A 23,226-nucleotide genomic window follows, 5' to 3' on the forward strand; every position below is an offset into this window, starting at 1 on the left:
CCTGATACAGTGATGCCTACCCTGTCCTTTGGAGATTTTGCACCAAAAATAGCTATAGAATTTTTAGAAGAGCCTTGTACGTATGTTTTGCTATTTTTAAGGGCTGGGAATTGGACCTCACTGAAAACACAGAGACAATTCTGATGTGAATCTTCTGTTTATTGTTTTAAGAGTTCCGTGCTATCACGAAAAGAATGTATTTCTGGTGGGAAGGGATATATTTCCATGGCTTCAGGGAACTCGACTTGGGTCCTAAAAATATATTTCCTGAGATATTATAAACAAAACACTGTACACAATAATAAAAGAAAATATGGCCAAAAAATCGCTAGCAAACATATCAATGTTTTCCGTCACTATCATTTCACAACTTGAAATTTGCAGGCAAAGAAGGAACATCTCTCCCCACCCCTCCAAAAACATCCAAATGATATAAAAGACAGTTTTTACAAGAACCATTGCAAATGGCAACTAAATATAAAACAAAAACGTTAACCTTCCCAGAGATCAAAGAAATGAATATTGACAGACAGGTAAAGCAAAATTTGTTCCTGGGACGGTGAGAGAGAATGTTGTGCAGCTTCCTTGTGGCTGTTCTGGGCGTTATCCGACTCCGGCGAGCGGGTGTACAGCAAACGCCTTCTCGCCTCCTGCTGTTGGCAGATTTCCTGCGGGATCATTCGAAATGGGCCCTCGTCCTCTAACATAGCAATTCTAACTCTAACCCGTCCGATTTATTTAGGATAGTGTAATTGAAGCGATGGTGTAGTTGCTCACGCCTGTATTTTTGTAATAGCCACAAAAATAACTGAAAAGACCAAGAATAGAAATCTATTTAGCAGGCCATGAGGGTGCATGCCAGTTATCCCAGTGTTGTAGGAGGCTGAAGCAGGAGCATTGCCAAGTTTGAGTCCAGCTGGGCAACTTAGCAACTTAGCAAGAGACCCTGTGTTTAAAAAGAAAACAATTTAAAATGCCTGGGGCTGTAGCTCAGTGCAGAGGCCGTGGTTTAATCCCCAGTACTGCCAAAAAGAAAAGGTTAAAATTAATTATATATAATCCATTTGGTATCTTTATATATGATCACTAAAAAATTAGTCTTTTAAAGATAATGATTTAAAGGCATAGGATATTGTTTAAATTAATAAAAACAAATAATTTTAAAGGGAACTAAAATCTATGCAATACACTTTTAATAAGTTTATAAAAGGCTGTTCATTAATGGGACTAGAAGATGATACATTAAAATATTAATAAGGATTATCTCTACTTGATAGGATTATCTTTTCTTTCACATTTTCCCATACTTTCCAAAGTTTCTGAAAGAAATGTGTATTATTGTTATGATTTGATTAAAGCATGGTATTACACAAAGAATGGTATTTCTAGGGGTACAGGAAGTTCGCCTTGACTGTGTACCACAGCTGTGACACTGAAACGATAGCACTGTTTAGTATTGTGTCACAAAATTGAATCAGCTAATTTGGAGACGGGGGTTCTGTAGGTTGAACCCAGGGCCTTGACCCTGAACTACAGCTCCAACCTTTTTTAAAAGAAAAAAAAATTTTTTGAGCCAGGCTCTCTCTAAGTTGCTAAATTGTACAGGCTGAACTAGAACTTGAGATCCTCTTGTGTCAGCTTCCCAGATTGCTGAGGACCAGCCTGTCCAAAGCCCCCGGTAAATGTGCAACAATGACAAGACCCGAATCCGGGTCTCCCGAATTCCAATCCTGTCCCTCCACCCCTCCATCCTTCCCTCCTTCTTTCCTTCCTTTCTTCCTTCTTTCCCTTGCTTCCCCTCCTTCCTTTTTCTGGTTTTCATTTCTGGATTCTTTGCTCTCTTTTCTTTCACCTTTTTTGCCTTCCCTCTCTTCCTCCCTTTCCCCAACCAACTCAGCCAACACATTTTTGGCTTCCATGAGTTACCACATCATGAAGTCACCACCCCACCCCACGCTGAGCCACATTAGCCACTGCCAAAAGCATGGCTTTGAGTCAGCCAAATCACAGATCACTTTGATTTAATCAACCTAATGCCCGACCAAGACAAGGTTATTTAATCACTACACATTGCTTCATTTCACAAATGCCCCCATTTTCTGTGCCTAAAGTCATGCGGGGTGTACCCCGTGTAACTTTTTAAAATATTCTACAAAGTGGTCAAAGTGCTGGTCATACTTGGTCACTGCAGTGACCAACTAAATAAGCCTGGTGACACTGGTAGCCCCTACCCAGCAGCTGGGGGATGTCTAATAAATGCCAGTTTCCTGTCCTCTGCTAGCGTCTTCAATGCCAAGTTTACAATGCAAGATCTAGTTTTTGGAAGACCTTACAGTCTTCAGACAAAAACATTTTTTACCAAAAGCATGCATTTCATACATTCTAAATCACATATTTTAACATCTTTATATGTGAATTTTACATGTTTTAAACATCTTTTAAAATTGCTCCTAGCCAAGGGGTGGCAGTTGGGGGTGCAGTGTCTCTGCTGCTCAGAGATGGCCAAACTATGACCTCTTTCACAAATCAGGCAGATCACTAGTACAAACCACAGTGAGTTTCACTGCCTTTAAAATGTCTTCAAGGGGACAATTTTATGATTCAACATTAAATAACCAGCCATTGCATGCAAGAAAGGGCACTTGAACAGAATACTGGGGCATAAAGTTGATATTAGTGAAGCAAATGAGAGTAGAAAATTATCACCAGCATCAAAACTTGCAGAATGGTGTCAACAATGTGTATGGAAAGGTAGCAGACCATGGGAGAGCTGTCTTAGCTACAGGGTCTGCATGGGAACACACAGCCATCTATGGACAGGAAAAGTACAGTGAATGTTTAAATTTTAAAACTTATTACAGGAAAAGAGACATTGCCATGAATCTTCCTCAAAATTCTCCTCCTCGCTTTGCACACACTCATCCCATCATCCTTGCCACTTCCTGCAGCAGCTCTGAAGTCCTCTTTCCTGGGGGTCTTTACCTGGTGTGATCACAAATACAGTGACTGCTGCTGCCTAGCCCCATCCAGCAGAAAGGCAGCTCATAAACACACAACGCTGTGTCCTCATCCACCTTAGTCACCGGGTCTGTCACCGTGTGACTTCCAGCTCTTCCCCAAAGTCACAATGACCATGAAAGGAAAACATATTGAATCCACTCAGGACATGGAGGCAGCCAGGACAGTGCAGCTAAAGACCCTCAGGAAAGAGGACACCAGAGCTGCTGCAGGAAGTGGCAAGGATGATGGGACGAGTGTCTTCAAAGTGAGAGGGAGGATTTTGAGGTAGATTCATGGCTGTGTATATAATGTAATCAATTTTAAAAATTTTTTGAACATTCACTGTAGATTTTCTTCACACCTCTTATGTCCACTCAAGATCCAGAGGTCACCAGCCACTGGTCAGGTGAATATCCCTGTGAATACAAGTGAGAAGGAGTGGACTGATTAAGGAGTGCACCGAAGCCATCCTCACTGGGGCCCTGGGTTAGGCTCCTGGAAGAGCGTGGAACAGAGAGAGCAGATGGGACACCTCCACAAGGTCACCTTCCTTCCTGGGCCTCAGTTTCCCTTCCCCTGTACCCAATCAATTCTATAACAGGTTCTTCCCACTACCAATATAGCTCAGAGACACTATGAATCTAAAATTTCATGAGAGCTTATTTACAAAGGATGTGAAATCAGACTGTTGCAGGCTGTAGTTCCATGTAGCCTTAATTACAATAGCAAAGATAAGAAACCAAACGTAAGTATCCATCAACCAATGAATGAATAAAGGAAATGTCAGTACGCACAGTAGAATACTATGCACCCGCTAAAAAGACAGAAATCTGGCCACTGACAACCAAAAGGGTGAATCAGCAGGACACTGTGTTAAGTGGAATTAAAAAGGCACAGAAAGACAAACACCTGTATGTGAAATGTGCAAAACTCAAATGCAAAGGAGTAAAGAGTACAATGCTGGTTGCAGGGACCGGGAGTTGGGGAGAATAAGGAGATGTCCGTCAAAAGACTCAAATTTTAGTTCAACAAGAGGAATAAATTCAAGGGATCTATTGTAAATCATGATCACCAGAGTTCATGACGATATGACGTACTTGGGAACTGCTGAGAGCAGAGTTAAGTGTTAGAGTTAATCGTTCTTCACGCACACAGAAGCCATGTGGTGATGCACTCACAAGAGCGCTTGCTTTGGCCATTTCACAAATCCCTTCCCATGTATTCAAAACGCCATGTTTTACACAATAAATACATACCATTTTAGTTATCACTTTAAAAGTAAACTTGAAAAAGAAATTAAATTAATAGGCATGGGCAGCAAGTAATTTGAAATTATTAACTATATTCCCAAAGTAGTTTACCCTAAATGAGACACACCTGGACTGCGAGGGAATTCTTAGAGGCTCACAGCAGTTACGGGCTCTCACGGAACCTGGAAAGCTGAATTCTTTCCTCACTCCCATACCTTAAATAGACTAAATGTTTTAATTGCTTTTGTTGTTGTTCTTCATGGCACTGGGGATTGAACCCAAGGCCACGGTACTGAGCCACATCCCTAACCCTTTTTACTAACTTAAAACTTTTTTTGAGAGAAGCTCTTGATACAGAAAAGCTTTAGATAACTTAATAGATTGACTATTAAGGTAGTTGTAGAAGCAAAATAAGTAATGTGTTCTTTTAAGATTTGTTTTTCCTGTAACTGCTTGTTTAAGGTGAGGATTATCTGACTCTAACCAGTAACTTCATTAGCCTAACAAAGTTACCATGCCAGGGTGAATTTACAATGTATGTGGCCTATCTTGTGTCTGTGACTTGTGAATAGGAACTGGAATTGTATTTACACATCAAAGACCACTAGGGATGAGATAATGGCTAAAAAGGATATAAAAAAGGGAAACACTGAACAAAGGGGGCGCAGATACTGACCAGACCGGTTTCTGGCATTCCACCCGCTCGGGAGAAGAAATTTTATTACTTTATCCGAATCCTGTGTCTCCCCGGGTATTTCTTTCCGAGATTTTTGCAACACTCTCTCTTCCAAGTCACCAAGTTGCCCAGGCTGGGTTCACATTTGCGATCCTCCTGCCTCAGCCTCCCAGCGTGCTGAGGTTACCAGCATGCACCACCCCACCTGCCTTCTATTGTCTTAATTTTAATCTGTATTTTATGGACCCAAACGACAAAGAAAATATGATAGGTATAATAGTAGCATTGTCTTGGAAAAGAAAAAGCAACAAAAACAGTTGCAGGGGAAGGAGTTTTTTCTGCCTGCCTGTAACTTCTCAGGTGAATTTACCCCATGGGCCCTCCAAACCTCGGACACCCACTCTTTTCTCCTGTCTTCCCACGGTTACTGTGTCTCCTACACCATCTCGCTACAGATGACCTTGATGACTTCCGGTAAAGATTTCTGAAAGGCCCCACCCTCAGTCCAGCCTTCTGTGCAGTACAGAGCCATTCACTCAGCTGTGTAAAAACACCCCAGTGTCTACGACTGGTGGATGCAGACAGCTCAAACCTGCAGGAGAGGAGGGTGCTTGGCCTACACAGGTCCCCAAGTTCAAAGAAGACAGAGAAGCAGACTTCAAGGCCACCTGAGGAGGAAGTCATTGAAGAACCAGCCCCCAAGCCACAGAAAATGTCCCTCCAATTCTTTTATTTGAATCAAGTCTTTTGTGTGTGTGGTGCTGGTACTAGCCTTTGCATTGAGCTATGTCCTCAGACTTGTTTTTGTTTGTTTGTTTGTTTGCTTGTTTGTTTGTTTGTTTTGAGACAGGATCTGGCTAAGTTCCTAAGTTTCTCTGGCTGGACTTGAACCTGAGATGCTCCTGCCTCAGCCTCCTAGGCTATTAGGTCCAGCATCTATCTGTTTTTTGAAGTGTGATCCAGCCCCTGAGGGGAGGCGTTGTCCATGCAGAACCTGACAAGGGAAGAAAAAGAGAGAAACTGGACCCCACTAGCCAGCCCCTCCAGAGCCCAGCATGCTGCCAATCCACAGCCAGAAGCAGAGGGTCAAGGGAGCCCCAGCAGCCAGGCCAGCTGATGCCCAGGGCCGGGGTGAGACTCGGACAGACACCTTCTCTTAATCAGGGCTTGGATATGCAGCAAGAGAGCAGAACCAGAGAAGAGCCCCCGGGGTCCACCCCTCACCACCAGATGCAGAGTCAAGAGCAGCCAAAGCTCACAGCGGGCTCGGCCGGGGTGAATGCTCCACGGGGTCCTCCACAAGGCGGAGGAACACTGAGTTGTGACAAGCTTTCGTTCAGGTCCGCTGGCTCCACAACAAAACCAGAATTAAAATAAACAGCATGTAAGGAAACAGGCCAAGTCTGCCTTTGATGTGAATACAGGTGTGTGTTCTGCTCAGCGGCGTCCTAGCCCCATTGGCCTCGGTTTCCCCTGTGTGCACCAAGTATCCACCCTAAACTTCTGACACATAGTGAGCTCCACAGGCCAGAAACTGAGTAAACGTTCAAACACTCTTTGTTATTCTTAATCCCATAATCATGCATTTTTTACACAGGGGCAGATTTCCAGTCTTCAAGTCTTCAGGAGGTTTGGGAGTTGTTTCGCTTCGCCTTTCTTAATGAGATATATATTGATCTTCAACCTTCTGTCCTGGCTTTTAGATTTCCAACTTCCGTTTCTGGAGGCTGGGATGCAGGATGTGAACTCTAGAATCCTCCTGCTGTCCTGATCTCAAATCCCAGCGCTGCTGTCTGACGGCGTTGCTGTGTTGCCTTTAGTACGTCACTCGGCCTTCTGACTATTGATTAATCTATAAAGCAGAGCCGAGAAGGCTGGGCTCCCTGTTTAAGAGTAAGGCCACGCTGCCCGGATCGATTCTGAAACCCGGAGAAGGGCTGAGTCGGTGCCAGTGTCACGTTAATCCCAGAAGAGCCCGCGGTGTCATCCTCCCTGCTGCCTGCGTATCAGGCGCGATGCTTAGGAATTGGGAAGGGAACGGGAGCCGCTCGCATGGCAGGCTGCCCGGATCCCCGTCAGAACTCTGCTTATGTAAAACTCCGGGCTTGTATTGATACGTGCACACATATGTTGGCTCCGCTCCTCCTTTGCAGGCAATAGATTGCTTCTGCTAAAGCTGCCAGTGCAATATTTTGAAAATAGACATCCATTTCTAGGAGAAAAGAGATCCAAATAAGACCTTTTTTTCTGTTTTACATTAAAAATATCATTATAATATCAGTGTCTTTCATGTTAGCATGATTGCTAAGCTGGTTAATAAATCACTCTGTGATTACCCCAGTGGCATACAGGGAAGGGCTTTGGGGGGACCGTGTTGATTTGCCTACATAGGCACAGAGAATAAGGCCAGATGTGCTTGGAGCCAACTTTATTCCTGGGTCTTATGGCTGTGTTCAGGGACGGATTATGCCCCTCAAAGTCCTGGGTCGATTTCCAACCCTTCATTGCAGATATCATCTGTTATGTATGAAGAGTTTGCGATTGGGTAGAGTGATCCCCTAAGCCATTATAGCTGGCATCCTTAGATATAAAAGGAAATTGGGAAGCTGGATATTGTGGTGCAGGCCTGCAATCCCAGCACTCAGGAGGCTGAGGCAGGAGGATGGAAAGCTCAAGGCCAGCCTGAACCACACAGCACTTAGCATGTGCACCTAGCAACCCTGAGCCTTGGAGACTGCTAGATGGAGAAGGAGCACATAGAGCCACTCATGAAATCAACCACACCGTCCACAAGGCAGTGATGCCTAGAAAGGTCCCCACAGCTCCAGGTGGAGGGTGGACTGGACCTCTTGACTCCAGCTAAGCAGGCAAGAATGTGCTCTTTACACCAAGCTTCCTTGCCATGAGATACACAGGGACAGTTGTTATTCACTATAAAACTGCCCTCGAGCCACATGTATGGCAAATGATTTAATCCCAGCACTCTGGGAAGCTGAAGTAGGAGGATCTCAAGTTCAAGCCCAGCCTGGACAATTTAGCAACTTAGTGAGACCCTGGCTCAAAACTGTAAAAAGGAAAAAAAAAAAGTGCCACCACCTTAGAATGAGGCAGCTCTCTAAGATGCCCTCCTCCTCAGTTCAAGGCTTCATCTACCCACCGTCCATACCCTCCGGGTACAGATGTCGAGTCTTGGGCCAGAGCACAAGTGACACAAGCCCGTGTGCCTTTCCATGCCACTCTTCACCATCCAGCCAGCACTCGCTCTCATATAATTGCTCCTCTGTCCCTGATCTCGTCCTGCTTCTTTTGAAACAGTATTACTAAGACACTCTGTGACCTAGCTATGGACTGTATTTATTTATAGCTGCTATCTAGGCTCTGCCACCAAAACAAAACCCACAAAGTCTGGCATCTTCTGCTGGTCTGTTGGCTGTGTAACCCTAGCACCTAGGATAGCCATGCTTGCCACATACTGAATTTTCAACCATTTTTTTCTTGAAAGAATACAAAGAATACTTTGAGTACGTGTTTACTTGGATACATCTTCGGATGACTGAACATGCTGCTCTGCTGTAGACAGACCGTCTAATACCAGAGGTATCAGGGCTCAGGGAGTGCATGACTCTGGCGACCTCAGATACCAGTCCAGGGGCCCAGACTATGGTCCAGAGCTGCACCTAACTGACAGGGAGTTGATAGAAGTGCCCGCGAGAGGAGAAGCATTGGAGAAAATTACTCTTCAGCACTTAGCTGGAGACAGCTTGTCATGTTCTGTCCCACTATTCCTTAAACTTAGTATATTTTGGCTATGGTGACAAACAGATCTAAACATCATCTAGCACAGAAGTGGCAAACCTATGGCATGCATGTCACAGAGGGCTATTTGTATCACTGAAGGCTCCAAAGTGTTTGCCATCACCGATCCAGAGCTACACTGGGCCATGACGTACTCTAGTAGTCACAGGTGGCTATTTAAATCAAAACCAATTTAATGTTATTAAAGTTAAAAATTAAGTTCCTCCATCACATTAACCTCACTTCCATTATTTGGTGATGATATGTGGCCAGAGTTTTTTTTTAGTCAGTGCCTCATTAATTGCACAGGCTGGGTTTGAACTTGAGACCATTCTGCCTCAGCCTCCAAAGTGCTGGGGTTCTAGCCCTATGCCATTATGCCTGGAGGGCTGTCAGATATAACAAAGCAGATGTGGAGCATTCCCATCATCATAGACAGGTGTATTTCCTAATATCTAGGTGTTGAGGATCATGAAATGAAAGCACCATGAGATATGGAAGGTTTCACTTTCCTCTACAGCCTGGGACACATTGGTCACCTTGATCTAGGCAGACAACTCTACTACATTTTGCTTCCAGAATCTTTTTATCAGACTGACAAACAACAGGAAATATCGTGGTGTGTTTGTATGACGCAGCTGATCATATCCTGAGGTTCCTCCATCCACAGGGAAGAGAAAATGTTGACCAGGATAGAGACGTGTGAATTGCTAGGGTGAGCTCCAGGATACACAGAGTGCAAAAATGCCTGGTAGCCGCTCTCTGAGGAGTGGAACTGTGGAGATAAAGCAACCCCACTGTCAATTGCTCAGAGTGGAGAGCTAGGCCCATACATAAGCCTTTGGTCCCTTGGTGCCTAGCATTCACACACTAGGCTCTTCATACATGTCTGTTGGCATTGAATGAGTGAATGAATAAGTGAATGAATGAATGAATGAATCAGTCACTCAGTCAACCACCTAACAGCCAGGTAACAAACGACAAGTAAACCAGGAACAGATACATTTCTCAGCTATCCTCTAGTAATAAATAAACCCAAACAGTCAGAGGTTCTCCACTATAACCAGATGCTTTAAATTTCCATGCAAGTCTCAATAGCACTTCAAGGTGAAGAATCAGGTTCCACATGGCCATTCAGAGATTCAGGCTGACGTGTGGTCCATGATCTTTTAGCTAGGACATTCTGAACAAGTGGATTCAAGGCGACAGGGGTAGAATCAGAGGGAAGATACACGTAACCTCTTGGCCTTCTCAGCCCGGAAGAGGCAGGACTCACGTCTACTGAAAGATAACAGGGAATAACCCCTCACGCAACCCACCCCTCACTGGGAGTCTGGGAAATGGAAGGGAATGCATCAAGTATTTAGTAAACTGACTGAACTCCATATCGAATCACACCGGCCCATGGCAAGAGGCCTAAACTTTATCTCTTACTAGTTCTCAAGCTGTTTATTTTTAAGCAAATGGATCCACTCTCAAAATAAAATACAATATATTGATAATGCAAAAATAGATCTGTTCTGTTTGAAATGAGGGCACAGGGAGAAAAATCCACAACTCTTCCTATACCGGCTGCTCAGGTCCATTTGTTCCTCCCAAACAAACCATGATAAGCTATTTTTCCTGCCAGAAATAAAAGATTTTATTTAAAGAGAGCTCCACAGAGATGGGGGGATTCATAAGGCCATAAACCACATCTGAGTGCAGACACTGAAGGGTCTTTTAGAGTAAGAAACAGGGGAGAAAGAACAGAATGAGACAGCAGACAACTCCAAGATTGCTGTTTCTCCCGCTGTGTAAAGGGAACTGGATTTGATTTCCTAGGAGCACCATCTTTAGAGAGGAAGGGCTGGTAGTTATGTCCTTGGCCCGAGGAAGTTAGAGAAATCCACTTGAATCTAAAGAAAAAAATATTCCAAAGTTTATTTGGCCCCGCTGGTTATATTCCTACACGGCAAATGTCATGTAGCATCTCCGCATCTCCTGTATCCTCCAAGGAACCCAAGACTCCCAAAGCACAGGGCAAAGACCAGAGTGAGACAGCATGGAGTGCCCGGATGTGACCAGCTTCACTTTGGCAAGGTAGGTTTGGCAGAGTTGTGGTAGGGCAGCAGCAGAGGCGGGTTAAGCTGTGACATGGCCTTTGTGTCCAGTGAGGGACAGAGCAGGCTCAGAGGCTGCCGGAGCTGTGCAGAGGACAGAGGATGCAGGCCTCAGCCATGTCACAATGGGATGTCATCTTTTCCCCACCTCTCCTAGCACAAAATTCTGAATCTGTTTCTCAGTATGATCTAATTTGACCTTGATATAGTTTGAAGTTATTCCAAGTTTCCTTTCAAAACTGACATAGATCTATTATAGAAGTCAGCCAAATGTTTCTATAAAGAGCCAGAGAGTAAGTATTTCAGTCTTGATGGCCACTTGGTTTCTATAGCAACTACTCAGTTCTGCCACCGTAGAGCAAAAGTAGCCATGGTCAAGAGGCAAGTGAGCGGACATGTTTGTGTCCCAGTAAAACTTTATGGACACTGAAATTTTAATTTCCTATAGCTCCCACAGGTCAAGAAACATCATTCCTCTTTCTATTTGTTTTTCAGCAGTTAAATCTGTGAAATATAGTCTTAGTTCACGGGCCATACATAAACAGGCTGTGGGCCAGATTTTTGCCTGTGGTATATATTACAATCATCCCTGGTATACTCTCTTGAGGGACTACAACATTATGAAAAAGATTTATACTCATGAAAGAATTGTTTTTGAAATGACATACATTTTGATGGGATAAAAATAAAAGTCTGAAACTAATATTTTCCATAGACTCCTCAAACACCCTGAAAAAAATTCCACTAGAAACATGGTTGATGTAGTCAGTGCTAGTATATCTTAATTCTGTACCACCTCCAGGCACAATTTAGAGCTAACCCACACAATTAGAGTAAACAGACCGAATAAGTCAAGACTGGAGGGCCCTCGTGTTCCTGGATTCCTTCTTGCTCTGAAACAGAAAACCCTGAAATCAAGATTCTTCTGCTTCAGCCCACCACAAGCTCTGAAGGCCTCTAGCTAATTGTGAGAATTCCCAGACCCACTGAACTGAAAGAAAGTCTGGCCTTCTTAGACAAAGAAAAGAAAACAATTATGTGCATTTTCCCCTTATCAGAAGTCATCCTATCCCGAGAAGTCCCCAACTTAATAAATTCAAACTAAAGCACCAGATAAAATTATTTGTTCTTAAAGTGATTTCTTTGCAATTTTTAAAGTAATGTGCAAGGTTAATTCAGATAATTTGGGAAATGACCTAAAGATAAAACCCTGACTGCAAAAGTCACTGTAAATGTCAGGAACCAGAGAAAAACCACTGTAAACCAGAGGCCATTCCATCAACATATTGGGGATCATATTGAGTTTACATATCTGTACACAGAATTTGGTTTTCACTCAGCATTATATTCTGAATGTTCACTCCTGTCAGTAAAAAGTTCTTCAGCCTTTTTCCCCCGCTGACCATATAATTTTCCACAGGTATATTTGTATTTAGTTAGCTGAGGTAATGCAAACAATTGTGCTTCCAGTCGACCGTGTTTCCTGCATACCTCTGTGGTCCCAGAGCCTGGCTAGACACCAAGGGGTGACATGGGGACTTCTCTCTGTCCTCCTTAAGCCGACATCTCAGGCATCTCATCTTTTAAGTAAGAACCTTGTGCTAGAGCCTTATGATGCTGTCTTAGTTAATTTCCTTGTCACTGGCACACAGTACCTGACACCCACAACTAAAAAGAGGAGGGGTTTATTTTGGCTCACATTTAAGTCCATCGTTAGCTGGCTCCAGGGCAGAACAGCATGCCAGAAGGTTCTGGCTGCTCATGGCATGGCAGATAGGAAGCAAGGAGAAAAGGGAGGAGCCTGCAGAAAAGGGAGATAAACACTTCCAGGTCACACTCACAGGGACCCTCCCCACTCCGAACTGCAAGTCAGCTCTAAGCCCCCATAATCCATCACTTTCCAAAAGCCCCACCTACGAGCACACAGGGCTCTTGAGGGACATATGAACTGTAACAGAAAACAAGGAAGCCGACTTGTTCAGGCTTGAATCCTGGCCTCAGTCCAGCTCTGATCTACTCCCAGGAAGCTGCTAGGAGGTTTGGAAAACCCAACCCCAGGGAGGCAATGGCATCTATGTGCTGTAAGGCACCCTAAGTGTCTTTCTTGGCCAACCTCTTCCTCCCAGGAAAGAGTTGGTTCTGCCCTGCTCAGAAGAGAGTCAGTGTAATTGTGTGTTTGAACAATTAACATAATCTTCCCTACACAGGTCCCTGAATGTGAAATGCTTTATTATTAATGCTGCTGCTGATGCTGCTGTTGTCAATCTATTTTTTTAATGAAACCTAGGTTTTGTCACCATGGGACACAGCTTTTACATTGCTGATTGCCAAACAAGGAGACATCCTACCCGTTGTTAATGCCTATCTCTCTCATCTTGTATTTTTCCTGCTAGGTTTTTGGATCTGAAAACAATCAGATTTATTGCAGCACTTGTTCTGAAAATGTGACTCTCCTCTAGCATGATCGATATGTCAGAGAACAGTTTCAGCACAGTGTGAATAGACATTTGTATGGGGGTTCTTCCTTCTACCAGAAGCTGCACACAGCTGAACAGAACTTCATAAGAAAATGCAAACCATACCTCATCCTTCCACCAGCCACTGCAGCAGCCATGTGCCGCACCCACCTGCAGCTGGGGATGGAGCCGCCTCTGATTTCCACTGCTTCCTTCCTGCACTTCACAGGAGCTCACAAGCTGCCCCCTTCTGGCTCTGAATTCCACAAGCAAAGTCCAGGTCTCTCCAAGGTTAAAGTGCCTTCTTTATTCTGGTATTTGTGTGTACCTTAACCGCTGGACAGGTGTACAAGCCTGTTACTGTTTTTATTGGATGACTGTCTGTGTGACTATGAGTCATTGATAAAGTCCTGACTGTTGCCACCTGATTTCTTCCATGTGGTGTTTATGGCACACTACTGCACAGAGCTGTAATTTATAGGAACACATTTGATGTGTTACAGCAGATGCACCACAGAGCAAAATTGAGGTCAATTTTGCTGTTTTTTGGTAATGTTTTGGTGATGTTTGCTTAGGTGTTCCAAGTGCTGTTCTATTCTTCCTTTAGAAATGGCTTATTGGGGTTTCAGGAGAAAAAGGCCTAACAACTTTTCATAAGGAAGGCGTGACTTGGGAATTAGAATTACTTGTCTCCTGACAACATGGAAACATGGTAAAGTGGTACACACCTGTGATCCCCACAGTCTGGGAGCCTGAGGCAGGAGGGTTACGAGTGTGAGCCCAGCAATATAGCAAGTTAGCAAGATCCTGTCTCCAAATAAATAAAGGCTGGGGATGTAGCTCAATGTGAAGGCCCTAGGCTCATTCTTCAGTCACACACACACACACAAACACACACACACACACAGGCGGTCTTTGAAAGGGAACACGCTAAATTTGAACTTCTGCTCAACAAAATTGCTTCTACCTGAGCACCCTCAGTAAACTACTAATATCAATAAACCTCGCTTCCTGTGTAACAACAAGAGGAAAATGGGATTCACTTTTCAGAGTCATTCTGGAAACCAAGCTAGGAAATGTCAGGAAAATGCCATTCTGGTGCCCAGGCAGGGCAGACACACTTCTATATTTGCTTTCTCTTCTTTCTTTTGTATAATAGCACCAGATACTATATAATTCAGGTTCTTCCAGAGAAATACAATCAATACTACACTAATATGCACACACAAGTGCCTAAGTACAGCAATGCCTCAGTTCACAGATGTTGCTGTTTGCCAAGAATTTGGCTTGCCAATGGAAGCATCCTTCCCTTCCATTTGCAAACTCCACATTGGCAGGTGAACATGACCAGCCATCTTCCCCAGAATCATGAGTGGAATTAAGTTTGTGAATAGCGGTGCCACTGTATGGTATGTACACATGCACTATATGTGTTGTGGAAATGAGTTGTCTCACGAGATTATAAAGGTCAGGAAGGCCCTTCCATCTGCCATATGCAGACTGAAGAACCAAGCAGGCTGATGCAGTGATTCGATCCAAACCCGAGTGTCCAGGACCCGAAGCAGTGATGCTGGAGGGCGGGCACAGATAACCTCACTGCTCACTCAGAGAGCACTCGTTCTTCATTACTTTCCATTCTGCTCGGGCCTTCAGGAAACGGGATGACACCAGTCTACTCCGGGGAGAGCAACTGTCTCTACTCGATCTCCATACTCAGATGCTAACATCCTCCTGACACAGCCTCACAGACATGCCCAGGAATAATATTTTACCAGCTTTCTGGTCCCCTCTCAGCTCATCCAAATCAACACATAAAATTAACCGTCAAACAGACGAATTTTGCTGAGCCACTGTCTTGTCCCAGAACCATTCTCTTCACTTTTCACATTTAACTCATTTAATCTTTATAGCAGCCCCAGGCAGAGAATGCCATTCGCATTTGCATGTTACAGGTGAGTGCACAGAAAGCTCAGGTGATTGTCTTAAGGTCACACCCTTAATAGCCAGCATGGCCATTACTGAGTCCTGGACTCTCAGCTCCAAACCCCCATTCTGCACTCTGCCTTGTGCTCCTGGGACAGAAATGTGTGTTGGTAACTGGGTTCCTGTTTATGCCCTGCCCGGCATGGAAAGACCAGACCCTTGGTGCTCCCTAGCGACACCTGTTGCCCTTGCTGAGAACTGCCCTCCCAGTTGCAGCCAGATTTCTTCACTCTTTCGGGACAGAGCCATTCACCTGTCCCCAGAACACACCCCCAGCTGACACATCCTGTTCTCAACGTCTTTGATTTTGCTCCCAGAGCACTGATTAAATCAAAGCCCTAATCTTCTCAAACTCTTCAGTTCATTCCCTCATTCCTAAGGGTATGGATACACCCTGAGCATGCTACTTCTGTGATACTGTAGAGTATTCTTACCCTGCCCATCGCCCAGTTAGCAACCTTATACCTTTTTAACCATGTGGTATATTAATAACCTTTATAGTCTGTGTCCTGTCTGTAACCTGACCAGTGCATCTGTTAAGAAGATGCTGAACTCTAAACCAGCCAGCTGCACGTGGGAGACAACCATTGTGCTGTACTGCCTCTTGGATGACATTGTTGTGCCATTATGGATCTTTAAGCACTGGCTATTAACTTGAATACAAATGCAGCAATGAAGTAGCTGAACCACGTTATACAGCCACAAGAAGATAAGAACATCCGTCGGCCTGTTGGCCTCGATGGACCCTAAGTTTTGCGGACCAGCATGGGAGTGTCTACTGGCTTGTTCTTGGGATCCACTGATCCCCAAACAAAAGGGCAAGAGGCCAGGAAAGCTAACAGACGGCCGACATCCACATCTGGTGTAGTCAAAGTTTTCTCCGAGATTCTGTTCTTCCACGTAGACCAAGGGACAGGGTGCCCACCCTGGGAACTGCTAGTGTGTAGCTTTCTAGAACATCTGAGTTGAAGAAAAACTCAGAAAACATCTGTTCCCAAACTCCTTTAAAGGAGTAACCTGAGGCCCAAAGAGAAAGGCTGCCCCCACATCCCACGGTGAGTTAGTGCTACCCTCCAGGCTGGAACACAGGTCTCTGATGCCCTTTTCCTTCCACAGGAAACTCGAGGTTGGAAGTTTACTGAGAAAGTCTGCTTTTTCCCAAAAATCACCATCACCTCTCTGAGACCACATCTCCGGGACCCAGGAAGCCCTCCTTTTTGTTCCTAGAAGCCTGGGGGAGAAAATGGTCTCTTTTTCTCTGGCCCAGCTCTCTCTTCCTTCTCCTTCCTCAAGGTCATGAGGTAACAAAGGTGAAGCAGTGGATGAGTTATCCAAGTTCAAGGTGAAATTCTGTCTTTACTTAAAATTTTGATCTACTTATTTTATTCATTATGGATATTTTGCAACCATTTTCATGTTAAAATGTAGAATTAAACTATTATTCTTCAGGATTGCTGAGTTTTCAGTACTTCCTTATATTCTGTGAATATCTCATTCTGCTTTTGTGCCCTTGTCCTGTATCTGCCCTCCATCACCCTCTACATACTTCCTGTCCTAGACAGGTCATGTTTGACATTTACATAGCCATTTTTCGGGTATACAATTCCCCTCCTGAAATATCAAAAAGGCATCCCTAGTGAGAGGGCAGTGATAAATCATGCACAGTGAGCACCAGGATCATCCGATCAAGATCTGATACAATAGAATTCTTAACAGTGACAGAAAAGATACTGGGATGAAGGAGTGTCCCACAGGCTTCAAAGTAAGAGGACCTGAGCTTTGCATTCTGATAGCGTCCCTTACCAGCTGTTGGGAGCACGGACTGATCATCTTTATCCTGAAGCCACTAGGTGCACAGACATAACCCAAGTACCCCCGGAACCCACAGCAGCCTCATCCCAGATGGAGGAAATCATTTCTTTCCCTGGGCCTTGTTTTCTACACAGGAAAGTGGAAATAGCATCATCGCACAGTGAACAATACATATGGTTCTTTACCTAAAGTTGTCTTGTAGAATGTGGAGGCCCAGTTAAAATCTGCCTTCACAGAAGTCAATTTCAGCACTAAAAAGTTGTTAATTTTGCACAGTTACTCCTCCACTAAGTAGATTCCTCTTCAGACAGCTATTCATATAGCTCTTCATAGAGGTGGTGGAGATGACCCCACAGATTTCCAGACTTAGTTCATCGGGCACACAGAAGCACCTTTATTATACTTAAAACCACTCACCAGCTAGCCAAGATTCAAGAGAAGGGAAAATGACTCATTCCTGAAAATGAGAGATGTGTGTCCAGGAGGGAAGGCATTACTGGTGGTCAAGTTTGATGACTACCCAGCATACATATCTATAGATCTGACCATGAGATGATGTTTGTAGCGCATTTTTGATTTCTGGTTTTCTATTGATAGTGAAGTATAATATTTTAAATCATCAAATAGTTGTGTTATTTTTCACAATTTATGTAAATAATTTCAAGTCCTTCAATTCATTTAGTCTATCTTGTTTTTAAAAGCTCAGTTCCTTGGGACACAGAAATGTCTTTCTAACATAGTAGGGCTGAGCAGTTATTACCAGTGTGAAATGAGGAAATTTTAGGATGTATTCTCTACTCACTTCCCAGAGAAAATCAAAGCTGTGTTGCTAAGGTAATGTTAAGACAAGGAGCTCATCAGTTTAAGGTACGTCTTGATCTCCTAAGGTTTCCTTTAAAATTCATTATTACTCTTTTATCTGTAATGTTATCATCAAAGAGACAGATTCCCTCTTGCCTGCTGAGGAAAATCAAAATTTGGGCTGATAAAAGATTTGTCATTTAGCCAAAGTGCTGGAAATTAAATGTTTTTACATTGAAGTATCCTACATTATTTATTCATTCTGTAAATATTTTCATTGCCAGATTAGGGAGGAAAATGTAGAATTGATGACTCACCTAATATCACTATATTGTAATCAGCCATGGAGATTCCACCCTGAGCCTTTGGCCTCTAGAATACTTGGGAGAGCTGGGGATTTAGCTCAGTGGTGCCGCCACCTGCCTTAAAAGCACAAGGTCCTGAGCTCAATCCCCCATACCAAAAAAAAAAAAAAAAAAAAGAATACTTGAGAGGCAGAGATGCCCCAAAGAACACAGGGTGGGTGGAGCAGACACAGGGAGTCAGGCTGGCTTCTGCATTCAAGCTCTAGGATTTCAATTCACCCTCTTTTAACATAGTTGCATAGCCTTAAAATATTATCTTTTAGAGCTGGGTATGGTGGTGCACACCTGTAATCCCAGCACTCTGGAAGGCTGAGGCAGAAGGTTACAAGTTCAAGCCTAGCCTGGGCAACTTAGTGAGTTAGCAAGATCCTGTCTCAAAATAAAAGTAAAAAGGGGCTGGAGATATAGCTCAGTGCAGAGGCCCTGGATTCAATCACCAGGGTCAGTGCAAAAAAACCAAAAAACAAAAAACCCCCACTTTAACACAGGAATAAAATGCCTACTTTGTAATTTAATCATACATTTTGAACTAACAATATATGCCGAGTACTTGAAATCAGTGATATCAGTGGATTCTTATGATAATGTAACATATTTGTGTACAAGGATTATTCTCACCAGAAAGGACATGTACGTAATTCTCTCCCGGAATTTCTCACCTTTCTGGTCAGAAAATTTGAGTTTCATGCTAGTTATGCAAAGATGCTGAGATATAGCGTTGTTCCACTTACAAGTCCTTTTCCTTCCAGCATTAGCTGTACTGATTTACAGTACAAACTTTTCCCTGCTTTCTCATGTCAACCTGAACAATAATACCATGTTTCCTTGAAAATGTTTCCTTACCTCACCTACCTCACAGAGCAGCCACCAAGCCTGAGAAAAGTGATGGCAGGTGAGGGAGAATAGACAGATGGGGCTGGCATTTTTGGTTTCTAGTTTTCAAGGCGGATTATTTTCCAGCAGGGTCTTATTTTGGGGGGAAAGAGAGTTAGGCAAAGGAAATATGAGGAACATCGTTTCCACCACACAGATGGCAAGACTGAAACCCAAAGAAGCTTGGTGCACTTCCCGTAATCATTTCATCAGGCCCTCTTCCAAATTCAAGGCTCATGCATGCTGCTTTCTCTTATAATGTAAAAAATGTATAATAATGTCACAAGAAGAGAGAGAAACAAGGCCAGACCTGAGCAGTTTGTGTGTTGGGGACTTTACCACAAGCTCTACTGACAAGTGAGAGATATGCATGATGCATTTGCCTCAACATAAGAGCCCTGCTTCCTGTCAGACGAGGGAGCATTAGATTCTCATAGGAGCGCGGACCCTATTGGGAACTGTACATGCAGGGGATGGGAGGTTGATGAGAATTTAATGTAATAATAATACAGTGTACAATGTAATAATAGAAATAAAGTACATAATAAATGTATCATATTTGAATAATTCTGAAACTATTCTCCCTTCTGTGGAAAAATTGTCTTCCACGAAACTGTTCCCTGCGGCCAGAAAGGTTGGGGACTGCTAGGCTGGAAGACAGGAGAATCCAGAAGTGGCTCTTTTTATTCAAGCCTAAACTAAGCCACTGCAATTGCACAAGAATAAATATCACAGGACAACTTGCTCGACCTCTTGAATTCTACTGCATGGTGGAATTCTACTTGGAGCCAAAGACTGTGTGGGAAATGAACGTGCCGGATTAAGTAAGAAGAAGTCCTATTTTTAGCCAAGTTTAGTAACTCTAGGGAGCAGGTGACTACACCATCATGATTTGACTGTGTTTGATGAATGACCTTGCACAATCTTATCTTCTCTATACACCAGGACCTCTGGCTCCCACAGTATTCATGGACTTGACTTTTGGAAATTTCCCTGACTATATTTTTAACTCTCTGAAACATCCTATGAAAATATCCATGCTCCTGTCTTGGGAAACCATGGACACTATGAAGTTCCTTAGATAATCCATAGTGCCCCAGTGTGGAAAAAAATGGTCTTCCTGAAACATAGTTCAAGCAAGACGTGCTCCTCCTCTGCACCTGTTTTTGTGCATTAGCTGTTGTATTAGTCAGTTTTCTCATTGCTCAGACAGAATACCCAACACCCACAACTTAAAGGAGAAAAAGGTTAAAGTGGCTCACAGTCACAGAGGATTCAGTTCCAAGGCAGGAACATCATGAAGAAGGGTGTAGGGGAGCAAAGCTGCTCAGTTCATGGTGGCCAGGAAGCAGAGAAAGGGAACAGAGCCAGAGCAGAAGAGGAGGGTCCAGAGATAATACCCAAAGTCACCCTCCATGACCCATCAAGTACATGCAGACGTATTCACTACTAATTTGCTAGGTGTTTCTTAATCCAATGAATTTGACAGATCAAGATTAATGGTCACACTGTGAACTGAAAAGGGTTAGGTGAATCTAAAGCAAAGGGTCTCTAGGACCACCAGGATAGAAAGGGACTTCTCAACTGCATACCCAGAGTGGCAGGTGCCATGTCCCCTGGCCTTCAGACTTGCCCTCTCTATTCATAGATTCTTGTCCATATGAGTGACTCTGAGGTGCTTGAAGTAGAGTGACAGAGGTAAGACTTAAGTGTCATGGTCTGCTCAGCTTGACATAACAAACTATTACAGACCAGGTAACTTAAATTACTATTTTCTTAAAGTTCTGAAGATCAGAACCCCAAGATCAAGTCATGGCATCATTAAATAGAGTTTCTGGTTAGGGCTTATAAAAGGCTGCCTGCCTTATTATCGTGCCTTCATACGGCATTGACTTACTTCGGGAAAGAGGGGAGGAAAGGGGAGAGAGATTTCTGACTATCTTCGTTTGGCAGCACTGTCAGACTCGGGTCCTATCCTTATTACTTATTTAACCCTAATTACCTCTTTAGGCCCAATTTCCAGTTACAATTACACTGCGGAGGAGGCTTCAATGTGTGAAGGTGGAGGTCAAGGGCATAATTTAGTCCATAATAAGTAATAGCTATTATTGTACATGAACACTGATTGCACAGCAGCCATCACACTGTGGACTTCACACTAATTATTCAGTACTCATAAAGCCTTCCCAGCATATAGAAATATGTATTTTTAACCTCCTTTTATTTTTCAAATTTAATTTAATTTAATTTTTGAGATTCTCACTATATAGCTCAGGCTAGCTTGAACTTTCTATGTAGCTCAGGCTGGCCTCAAACTTGACACCCTCCTGCTGCAGCTTCCTGAGAGCTGAGATTACAGACATACACCACCATATCTAGCCAACTTCCTTTTAAAAGCAAAAAGAATAAAAAATAAATAAAAATTTGGGTGGCTAAAACCTCACTACTGCTAATAAATGTAAGATGTAGAACTAGAACTCAGGCCTTAAGTCTCAGTTCTTCTCTGCACAGGCCTCCCTCTCTCCCCCTCCCCTCCCCTCCCCCTCTGTACACATTTCTGAAGAAATTATTTCAATTTGGACTTCTAGCAACACAACAAATGAATTAAGACTAAACACACACTGTGGAGGAGTTTATATGATTTAATCAACTGTTACATACAGTTACCTTCCAAAGATTTTAAAGATGCATGGAAGCAGGATCTGCTATGAAACACTGAAAATTTATTCAGATCATTGGTGAGATGTGTAAGTTACCATCGTGAATGCTTGTAATCCCAGCACTTTGGAAGCTGCAGCAGGAAGATTCCAAGTTCAAGGTTAACCTGGACAATTTAGTGAGACTTTAACTCAAGTTGAAGGTTAACGTGGACAATTTAGTGAGACTTTAACTCAAAATTAAAATTTAAAAAAAATTAAAGAAATAGTTATGGAAAAACTGTCATGTATAAGCAGAGCAATGCACCCTGCCCTTAACTTCAACCCAGTTTTGTGTCCTCCACTTGATTATTTAGAGGGTTAACAGTAGCCCATGTCCAGCAACACCAGAAAAGCCCTGCTTTTGTTTTTCACAGGAGACACATCTGCAGAGAAATCCCATCTTCTCCCTCTTTATGCCCAAAGCTTGCTCCCCATAGGTGCAGAACATAACGGCACCTGTCCCTCTGGTCATTCTCCCTACCTATTAAACACACACGTGTGCAGTAGCAAACACTACTCACCCTGGCTTCAAGCATCCATGAAATACCTGTGGCAACACAAAAGGCCTCTTTCATCAGGCTGAAACCAGAGGGCTAAGGGAAGTCTGAAACCCCTCCACTCCCCATCTACCACCCTACAACCCCATCTTCCCCCATCCGCACTCCTGCCCCTGACTGTTTGGGAGAATGATGACAATCCCGGTCTAGGTGCCCCCCTCAGGCCGCTCCACCCATTTCCCATTCCCTGAACCTCCCCCGCCCGCTCCACCCCTCTCACTTCTGCCCTTCAGCAGCGGTGATTGTTCTCCCCAGATCCGCCTCCTGCTGAGCTGGTCTGCTGCCTTCCAGCTGGGTGGTCCTGCTCCTCAGCTTTCTGCCATCTAACTAGAGCCTGTCCACTTTGTTTACTATCTTGCCCACCCCGCCTTCTGGGGTTCCGGTTGGAAACACTTTGGGATGCTGACTCTGGGTGGAATGGTAAGGAAAGTCCTGAGCTAAGTTTTATCTGGAGGGCAGATTTCCTTGAATGCTCAAAAAGAGAGAGAGCTAATTTCTGTGTAAGTTGAGGAATTCCACTATGGAGGGTGAGGGTGGGTGGGTGCACATGACTGGGGAGGGGGGGGCGTGCACAACAGTGCCTGTGACTGTCTCGGTGGCATGGAGGATATGGGAAGAGGAAGGAAAAGAGAAAGGGAGAGGGATAAAAGCAGGGACAGAGGCGTGGAGGAAGAACATGAAGGAGAGGAAAGGGGAGAGAGAGAGAGGAGAGAGAGAGAGAGAAAGAGAGAGAGAGAGAAAGCTTTGAATCTCAACCAACTCTTGCTGAAGCCAGTGAAGGAGGGAAAAGTGCTGAATAAGGCCATTCATTATCCTCTCTTTGAGCTTCAAACAAATGGTAATTGTTGGTTTAGCTA

General features: G+C 43.8%; 1 long non-coding RNA gene across 1 annotated transcript; it reads right to left on the reverse strand.

Moving 5' to 3' along the window:
• Positions 1-216: 216 nt before the first annotated feature.
• LOC147821624 (uncharacterized) lies at positions 217-12,600 on the reverse strand. The gene is made up of 2 exons (XR_015446737.1): positions 12,523-12,600; positions 217-7,138 (listed from the first exon to the last, which is right to left on the reverse strand). It is a non-coding gene; the product is annotated as an uncharacterized LOC147821624 (long non-coding RNA).
• Between the last annotated feature and the right edge of the window lie 10,626 nt (positions 12,601-23,226).

This window comes from Heterocephalus glaber, unplaced genomic scaffold, assembly GCF_053883595.1.
Source record: "Heterocephalus glaber isolate CG9 unplaced genomic scaffold, H.glaber_assembly_v1.0 deba00001724, whole genome shotgun sequence".
NCBI classification, from domain to species: Eukaryota; Metazoa; Chordata; class Mammalia; order Rodentia; family Bathyergidae; genus Heterocephalus; species Heterocephalus glaber.